Below are 10,372 nucleotides of genomic sequence, written 5' to 3'. Positions count from 1 at the left end.
TAAGGTAACATGCCTAGAGGCACAGACTAGTTTACAAACATAATCAAATATCTTTTTCTGGAATTGATAAATAATATCAAACTGTTACACCGACTTTCTGAAATAAATTAGATTTTGATCTACTGAGATTGTTATGAACCATAACTTTAATTTAGAATTGGCATGGAGTATCAAAGTAATTATTATGGAGCAGATAGGTACTTCATAATAGTTTACCTTTAATAACTGCTTTTCTGCCATTTTGGCATTTAATGCTATGCACGAGATAGACAAGAAAGGAAAGTTAAAAGAATATTAATGTGCTAAAATTAAAGTCCACTCCCCTGAATCTTGCCTCACCCAAGGTGATAGCTCCTTTTCAAATTATTCATGTCTTCAATCTGATCTCAGACTCAGTGATTTCCAAATTGTCATTTCCTTGCCTAAATTAATTTTTTTTAAAATTTTCTTTCAGTGAACACAAGTTCTTGTTTCACCACCTCCACAGTCTTCTAAAATGAGACTTGCTGTTTGTTTGTTTACTATCAATAAGACACAAGTGATGTGAATTCTTGGTATACTAATCATTTCAAGTCATTGCAACAATACATGGTTTGCCAAAAATATTTAGAAAATTGTTTTGAATTAGTTAAGTTGGTTTTAAAATTTGGGACTGAGTGGAGGTTGGATGTGACACAATTGAAACTAAGCCCATAATGCATGAGAAAATATACTTGGTTATTCATAGGCCCCAGAGAGAATGGGTACCAAGAGGGGTTGACAGGAAGTGCAACTGCCCTGCCTTACTCCACCAAGCAGAGCAAGAGAGACCTGTGGGCTTGTACCTTTACTGTGGCCCAGGGGTGGAGCTTAGTAGTTTTCCTGCAGGAGGCAAGGATTGGTTAGTTTAAAGCAGTGGGGATGGCTAGCTTATCACTTGGGGCCAGCTGTGGGTTTTCAGTGAGCTGTGTGCATGATGTGGGCCACAGATGTGGATTTTGTGCACTGGAGAAGTTTATGCCTCAGGGCTGAAAAGCTGCTTATTACCTAAGCCAAAGGTCAGTGTTAAGGCAAGTAGCTTTGGTAGGGAAATCACACACCCCTGTTAAGCAGCCATCACCTGTCCCTCATCTACCCCCACTTTCTTCTCTGGGGAGCTCACAAACGGAAGTGGCCATTCTTCTGCCTTCTGCCACCCCACCTTTTCTTTTCTTGTCTTGTCTTTTTTCTTTGCTCTTTTCTTCTCTTTTCTCTTTTCCTTTCTGTTTCTTTTCTTTCTCTATGAGAATGGATTCATGAGTTACTTATTTAACTTAATAAATGTTGAGAAAGAAAAGTGGCACCTTTATCAATATAAAGGATATTGTTAACAATACAAAATGACTCTTTGTTCCCACAGGTAATTTTACTAGACCAGAATTCTGTTCTGTCTGACTCCATACTGGTTTTGGTTTTTTAATCAATTGGAGAGTTTCTGTCTTTTAATGGAGGAATTTAAGCAATTTACATAATTTTTATAACTAATTTGCTTGCTCTTAACTCTGCCATCTTATTTTATGCTGTTTTTGTGCTTCCTTACTGTTTGCTTTTTTATCTTATATTACATGAGTCTGTCTTTCTCTGCTTTCAGCCTTACTTATGTTTTAGAGGGTTTATACCATGTTTTAAGTTCTGCTATGATTTATCTCTAAATTTTCTGAACTACTTTAAAGCTTTATTTCTCTAATGATCATAGGAAAAAAATTTTTTAAAAAACATTTCCCTCCCCCTCCACCCTTCCCTTCCTGGTCTTTGTATGTGTAAACCTGGCATGTTGGATTCTGTTTGTCAGTCCTTTCAATATTTACACATAGGCCTTTCTCCAGCCCAGTTCTCTTTGTCTCACTTACTTTACCTCAATTCTATTCTTCAGGGACACCAGTTGTCTTGAAGTTGATCTCCTCATTCATCTTCCTTACTTATACTCTGTCTCATTTTTGTTTGTTTGTTTGTTTGTTTGTTTTTAGGAGGTATCAGGTTTGAACCCAGGACTTCTTACATGAGGAGGAGATGCTCAACCAATGAGACATCCACTCCCCAAATTTCGAGGACATGCTAAGTGTAATGGAAACATCCCAGCAGAACTTTAACAGGAAAACTGGGAACAAGTGGCCACAAATGCTTATAAGAACAGGATTTCTCAGTGACAGTCCCCCAATCCCACAGCCACAGGTGGATAAAAAATACCCTGACCCAGTACAGATTTGTCCCTCTGCATTGCAATGTGGGTCATGTGGAGATGCAATCTACCAATCCTAGCAATTTTCAGCCATATAGGAGACAAGCCAAAATGAGACATCTGCTTTTTTTTTAAAAAATAATAGAAAACTTTTGTTGGAAATAGAGGAGCTGCAGCAAAGTGACATGGAAGAGGTAGGCGGTGCATAGGCGGGCACCAGGGTAGGGTTTAAGTCCAGCAGACTGGGGCTGGAGTGTGAAGGCACAGGACATTGAAATACAAAGATGGGCCCTGTAGTCCAGCTGCCCCTGCCTCTGGCGGCTCCGTTGGGAAGGCTCTCTCACCCGTTCCCTGCTGTCCAGTCCAGCTGCAGTGTGAGCAGTAGGGGCAGGGGGAGTGGGGAGGCAGTGAGGCAGACGCTCACAGGTTGGAGCAGAAGGACTCCAGGGGCGATGCTGTGGCTTTGCTACAGCTGTGGCTGCAGCAGGGTCCAGCCAGCCGTGGGGGCAGGCCCTGGAGGCTCCTAGGAGCACAGGTCCAGGCATCCGTCAGAGCCAGGTGAAGCGGGGGCCTCTGTTCCTCCTTGCCACCAACAGCTCAACTGACTCCTGTTCTCTTGGATGGCGCTGGTCTTCTTGGCCCCGCTCGCCTGGCCTGCACCTCCCCTACTGTCCCCTTCCTCCTCCCCTACCTCTGTGTCCATCTCGTTGCCAACGTCCTTGCTTGGGTAAGTGGAGCCACTGCTTGAGCAGCAGCTGAAGAAGATGATCCACTTGAGCCTCTTGTAGAAGTGGCTCCACAAGTGGCCTCTTTTAGAAGTTGTAGCAGTGGCAGGGGTCCGAGTCCAAGTCGGGGTTGTAGCTGTAGATGATGCATTTGGCCAAGCAGATCTCCTTGTCCACTGTGTTCCAGAGCTGGGGCTTTAGGGCCCTGGAAGTCCTCTTGTCCTGGGAGAAATGTCTGCAGTGGACTATGTTCACCACCCAGCTAAGGCAGGGCTCTGGGTTGAATTCACAGCTGCGGGCCCTGCTGAAGTCATAGCCAGGAAAGAACCCATGGAGAATGCAGCCAGGTAGAAGAGGGTCTTGTGGCAGCACTTGTCACTGAGAGAGCTTTCGTCCTCGCCTGGGCTCTAGCTCAGTCTGACCGGGTTGAGGCCTGAGGTCTGGGTGCCTCCAGCACTTGTGGCCGGTCCTCCGGGCAGAGCTGCTTGAACAAGTGCTTGCATCTTCCTCCGTCTTACATAAGGAGCTCGAATCCTGCCGGTGACCTGGGCATCTCCTGTCTCCATGGCCAGCTGAGATCTGATGGCTTCGAAGCTAGAGTTCTCCAACAGCTTCAGAGCTGGGGGTCCAGGTTCCACAGAGGCTGGTGCTGCCTGCGTGGGCCAGGTCTCAGAGGGTGGTGGGGGCACAGTAAGAAGGCATCCTCAGGGCTGCGGGGTTTGCCCAGGCCTCCACCGGGGCTGTGGTGTTGGGCAGAAGAAGCTCCTGGGTGATGTCCCTTTCCTGCAGACCCAACCTGACCGCCACTGCCACAGCCTCTCCCCTGCACAGTGCCTGGCTCTCACCACCAATCTGGGGCCACTGGCACGGATCACCCCTGACCAATGAGTGGACCCCTCCTCTCTCAGCCAGAGAGGAAGTGTTTGCACTTCCCACCCACTATTTTTGCCTCCAATTTGTGCTACCTAAGTGACTAAAGAGATTATGTGCCCTGTCTGGACTCTTTACACTGTGCGAGTAACTTCTATTTTGTCCTGAACTTGTGTTCCCAAGACACAACTTTGTAGCAACACATGCCACAGGCTTACCTAAAGTAAGATGGATGCAGAGGCTGCACACTAGAGATTTTGATATTTATGTCAATTTTAGTTTATTAGTATTGGTGCATAAGCACAGATGACAAATTAGACTACTGTAATTAAAAGGCTTTGATTGCCAGAAAGAATGAAAAAGAAAAATGTGTCAAGTTAGACAGACACATGTTGAAAATAAATGGGGAAGCGGACTTGGCTCAGTGGTAGGGCGTCCGTCTACCACATGGGAGGTCCAGGGTTCAAACCCTGGGCCTCCTTGACCCGTGTGGAGCTGGCCCATGCGCAGTGCTGATGTGCACAAGGAATGCCCTGCCATGCAGGGGTGTCCCCGCGTAGGGGACTCCCATGTGCAAGGAGTGCACCCCGTAAGGAGAACCACCCAGCGCAAAAGAAAGTGCAGCCTGCCCGAGAATGGCGCTGCACATGCAGAGAGCTGACTCTACAAGATGACACAACAAAAAGAAACACAGATTCCCGGTGCTGCTGATAAGGATAGAAGTGGTCACAGAAGAACACACAGCAAATGGACACAGAGAGCAGACAACGGGGCGGGGGGAGGGAAGATTTTAAAAAATCTAAAAAAAAGAAAATGGATAGAAATACATACTATGCAAACAGTAAACATAAGTATGCTAGAGTACCTTTTAGTAATCTATTAGTGACAGTTAAAATAGATTTTAATGTAATGGATATTACTAGAGAAAAAGTGGGGCATTTCTTATTGATAAAATTGTCAATAAACTTTGAAACCATAACAATTATAAACGTGTATGTGATTAATAATAGAATTTCAGAATACATGTAGAAGAGTGACATAAATAAATGACAAATTACACAAATCCATAATCATAGTTTGGAACATTATAACATCCCTCTTTCAGCAATTGATATAACAACTGCATAATAAATCAATTAAAATAAAGAAGAGATGAATAATAGTTAACCACTTTGTCTTATTTAAAATATGTAGAAACTACACTGAAAAATTATGATCTTTTCAGTTATGCATTGCATGGGGTAGACCATATTCTGGGACATAAATTATCAATAGGATAATGCACTAAAATTTCCCATCAGAAATACATTTTAAAACAATAACGTAAGTATTTCAAAAACATTTCCCAAAAAATGCAGATAAAAATAGGTTTTACTGGCAAATTTGTACGATTGATATATTCGGGTTCTCCACATAACGTACTTCGAACTATGCCTGCCATAGTTTAAAGGCACCATAAACAATCACAGTTGTCATACATAGGAATACATATGCCTTGCTTAAAGAAATGGCTAATAACAGTACGTCAAGTACATATTAAACGACTTAAATGAATTTGATTAGTGAAGACTTCTGGTTCAGTTTATTTAGGCCACGATATATATTTTTTTTCCTCCAGAATTTAAATTACTCAAAACCCAAGGATATCCAAAATGTGGTTGTGATTGATTTATTTCATGATACTAGTTTCTATTTTAAAGTTATTGAATACAATGAAAGCCAAGAATATACTTTATAATGAAATTTTAAAAAAAAGAGATATTGGAGACAATGTATAAATAATTATACAAATAATTATATTTGTACAGCATAAGAGCATTAATCCTGTTATTTTTATGGAAGAATTTGCCCATGAGCAAATAGACTAGTTGCCAAATAAGTCTTTATGTATTTATTTAAAATAATTATTAACACAAGGAATATAATTTAATGAAAATCCTTTTTGACTCTTAATGTTAAATATGGGATTTGTAACTGACAGAACTTTTCAAATGACCTTTTAAGATACTCAAAATTGGTTTTTCATATTCATAGTCAGAAAAAAGAAGACATAATGATTCTAAGTGCAGAAACCTAAACTCTATGTAGGAAACGAATTGAATAGAACAGTACTTGATTGTATAAAAGCTACCAATTCCAAAAAGCTTACTACTTCATAGCAACAACTAACCTTTTTAAATCAATAGGAATTTTATCATGCAACATAGGGACTGAGTCAAGCCCTGAGTAATTAATTAAAATGACAAATGTGTGTAAATGATGCATATAGACCATTGTAATTAGAGACTCACCAGGTGTAGTAAACATATTTTGCTTTCCCTTTTCGAAATCGCTGATAGTCTAATGTTAAGATGGTTCTCCAGGGCTCATCTGAAATCCCAGCTCTCTGAAGACAATGGGTGATCTGGTTAGAGTTTCGCTTGCAACAGTGAGCATCTGTCTAAAGGCATACAGAGGTGATAAAATAAATGTTTAGAACAGTTCCAGAGAATGAGGAATCTCTGCAGGAGGTAAAGAGGTGAATGGCATAATTAACTTGAGGTTAGAAGGAAAAATAATTTATATTTTACCTTTATAATAAGGTTAGCTAAAATATAGTGGGATCTTTTTTTTTTTTTTTGAGTCTTTTCAACATGTTGCCAAAAATCTATTCAACTCTTTCCTCTTTGAAAAGCTTGATTTTCATCCAAATGTGATCAATTTGATAACTCACCCTCTGTACCTTTGCTAAATGGAAACTCACAGCTGTTCCTACTTACAGGTGTGCCCTTCATAAAAAAATCCAAATTTACTAAGAAGGTTAAATTCAGATACACTGCCTTGAATTAACAAAGGATACTTTTAAAAAATATATTAATCTTTATTTTTAAGGGTAGACAATGGCGTTAAGAGTTTTTTAAGGAACAACAAAGAGATGAGTAATAAGTACATCCCCTGAGACCTGGGTGCGGGATGTGCTACAGCGTGAGCCATGCAGGGTGAGCGTTTTAAGACCCTTCCTCCTCCCTTAGCTGCTGTTAGCGAGGGGTCTCACCTGTTTGTTTTTGGGGCCAGTGAAGAGGTCTTTCGTTAGAAGTTATCCAGGACCAATGAGGAGGCCTGCTTGAAGTTACTCAGGGCTTCCCTTTAGCCCTGGCCTCATGGCCAGGGTCTCGGCAGGGTCTTTCCTGCTTCGTCCTCAGCAGCCGCCGTCCTTCAGAAGGTTGCTAGGTGGGTCTCAGGGCCCTGTTCTCTGCCAGCCCCAGCTGTCTTCCCTCTTTCCAGATACCAGCGTGCCTCACTTCCTCCCTCAGAGAGTTTACACCCTTTCACGTAACTGATTCGGAACATAATTTTAATAATTAAAATTGAGAGCAAAGAGACAGCTAACACACTAGGTCATTGATAACTGAAGATAAATTTAAACCATCCAGAATCCTGATAAGCAAGGCATATTTCTTCGTGCAGCCTTACATTGTAGTGCCCCAGCCTGTGCAGGCTGACAGAGGCTGCTCTTCTTAGAGTGGTCATTCTTCATTTTATACAGTCCCCAAAGCTATCTCAAGGGAGATTTTATTATATTCCTACTATTAAGGTAAAAATTCTTGTCCTCTTGATTAACTTATTCAGCTTCATATGGTCAGTAAGTACTAGAGCAATATATAAACAAAGGTGTGTCTAATTCCAAGGCCTATGCTGCTGCTTCTGGTGCACAGCATCTTTAGCTCTCCTCTTTCCTAGTGATTCTCTGGTACACTCCCAGGGCTGTTACATTTGGCCACCCTAGATGTGCACTGCACAACTGCCAGTTGTGTCATTCACATAAACACAACTTGACTGTTTCTTCTTGGTGGCACACTGGTACTGCATTGTTTCCATATCTTAATATGATATTTTTGAGTCCTTCTCCTTATTAATCATTCCAGTTACTTTCTGGAGCAAATCATTTTAGCATCTATAGTTTCACTCTTGAATCTATTTTCCCAGATTGATGTAACTAACACCTGTGCACTTTCTTCCACATTAGAAAATAATACATTTTCTTGGTATCATCTTCTAGCATTGTGCCTTGCATATGAAAAAGACTGAAATATTTGGTAACTGACTAAATATATGTTTAGCTCCTAAGAAGTAAGGGTAGGCATAGTTTTATTTACTCGTTTTTAAATTTTTGCATATATGAATGTATATATTTATGGGAATTTGAAGTGAGTATGTGGCTATTGTATATCTCATTGTTTTTTTGGAAAATATACAGTTTGAAATAACTGTCAAATATGTTTTGTGCAGTAAATCATAATTTACTTGGAAGAAATCAGAAACTTTTCATGGCAAAGCTAATACTGTTTAGAAAAATTTCCTTGAAGGTAATATTTAATACAATATTAAGATCTTTGTGACAGTGAGAGTTGGTCAAGAAGGGAATTAGTTTCTTGAGAGGCACTGTATCCAGAAGTGTGGAGAAGACACCAGAAATTCCTATCTGGTGTCTGAATAAAGAAATCTTACTATAGTAATGAGTTGTGGGCCTAAATACACTCCAGGTTTCATTTGAATTCAATTTTTTGTGATTCTTCAAGTTGATATTCTTTTTATGAATATCATGTCAGTTTGAACATTTTTCATTTAAATCATTAGTTATATTTTTAAAATTAAGCTTTATATTTTAAAAATAAGCTTTCTTTCTATGATTTTCTAAAACATGGAAAATTATTTATACATTCTTTTTAAATGATTTTTTAAAATTATAGTTTCCTTTACTTACATTCAGTTTTATTCCTTTCTTTTAGAATGATTCCTAACTATGCAAACAGAGATCTTTCAATTTTTCCATAATTAACACTCTTTCACAATCTTTCTAAAAGTCCCCTGGGGTATTATTAGATTCCCTAGTGGTGAGATATTCTGTCATTGTTCAATCTTTGTAGATAGGATTTATGCCACTTAGATAACAATAAGGGAATGAATATATATTGTAACCCTTGGGTAGCATTTAATATTATAACTTACATTCTTTGAAAAGCAGTGAAGCAAAGATTCCAAATATATTAGTAGAACTGTACAATGGCTATTGAGTGTTCTGGGAAGAAAGCAATGTAATTAAATTCTTGACAGGCCATAATGAGTCAAAAAATAAAAATCTAGAAGCTCATGGTATTCTATTTCTTTTAAATATTCTTGATTTCAAATCCTCTGACCCTTAAAGCCAAAATTTCTCTCTTCTTTGACCTATTCAATAGTTTGGCAATGATAACTGCCAGCTGTGAAATTGGGACAAAGCTAGTATTTGCTTCATATTAACAGTAGAGCAAATTTTAGATATAATGATGAATCAGCTATTAATAGTTAAGGCATTCTTGTTTTTCCTTGTTATGAATATTTGAGCTTGACTGTCATTATTTGTGGGATTTAGCAATGATATTCAAATTTAAAACTTTAATTCCACAGTATTAATAAAAGGCAATCAGTCTATATGGAGAGGTATTTAATGTATTTTATTGAATTTTTATATTTAGCTTATTTTAATCTATCTTCTGTAAACTTGGTTTTAGGGGAAAAACAAATGAAATACTATATATTAAACAGTATGAATGAAATTTTTCAATTTGGTCAGAATATATCACTATGGAAGAGTAAAGTAGAGAAGTCTCATTAGTATATGATAGTTTAAGAAGACAATTATGATTATCCATCAAAGGTGTTTCTCTTAAGCAATATTTGCCTTTGTTATAGCTATATGTGAGTATTTTGGGGGTACAATTTAATTTTAATTTACACTTAAACAAAAATATGAAGGCAATAGCTACTTGGTGAATTTAAATTATAGTTAATTACCAGAACCTAAATATTTATATATTCCCTTGACAAAAATTAGGATTTTGAAACCAATAGAACTGCCTTTTACCTAAGTTTCACCTCCTTCCTGTTGCTTTGAGTCCTACTAGCCTCCTCTAACAAAATAAAAGACTGAGTTTTTTTGGGGGGAGAATATGAGCACCTTTAATTTTTAATTAATTGAGTTAATCAAGAAGCCTACCAAAAGCAGCTTTAAAGTTCATTAACAAATGCACTTCATGCTTTCAGAAAATAGAGCTTTAGTTCCAATTGCCTGCAATGGCTGCAGGTGATCTTTTACAAATTCATAGGAGACAGTTTGGGCAAAATCAGTCGTATCTATCACTAAACCTGAGTGTTGTCCCCTGAAGAAATGGGCTCAAATGTGAGTGAACCATGAAGGACGCTTTTCCCAGAAGAGACAAGTATAAATGATCTAGATCGTACTCTTCTCCCTGAATGAGGATTCTTTCCTTAAACTAAGACCTCTTTCCAAGTGGGAGGAAACTACAGGCACATTTTTTTCTGTGCCAGGAGCATAGAGAGAAGAATCCAGGAAAGAACATTTGAAAAAAACAAGAAATATATTCCAAGAATGCCATTATGTAAGAGCAAATTCTTTCAATATCACTTGTCATCAAGCTAAATGCTCCACCGCTCCCTAAAATATTACTCCAAGCAACATTGTACATGATATCCTACTAAGTTATCTACTGGTCCCCAAGTTTCACTTAAACATTTTCTCCTGGCATGACTTTTTTTTTTC

At 38.8% G+C, this 10,372-nt stretch overlaps 1 pseudogene; it reads right to left on the bottom strand.

The window, feature by feature from the left end:
- Positions 1-2,720: 2,720 nt before the first annotated feature.
- On the bottom strand, positions 2,721-5,233 carry LOC101427808 (repressor of RNA polymerase III transcription MAF1 homolog pseudogene; annotated as a pseudogene).
- Positions 5,234-10,372: the final 5,139 nt, after the last annotated feature.

Source organism: Dasypus novemcinctus, chromosome 1 (genome assembly GCF_030445035.2).
Source record: "Dasypus novemcinctus isolate mDasNov1 chromosome 1, mDasNov1.1.hap2, whole genome shotgun sequence".
Lineage (NCBI taxonomy): Eukaryota > Metazoa > Chordata > Mammalia > Cingulata > Dasypodidae > Dasypus > Dasypus novemcinctus.
Note: the sequence above shows the minus strand (reverse complement) of the source record. Positions and strands in the feature narration are given on the sequence as shown.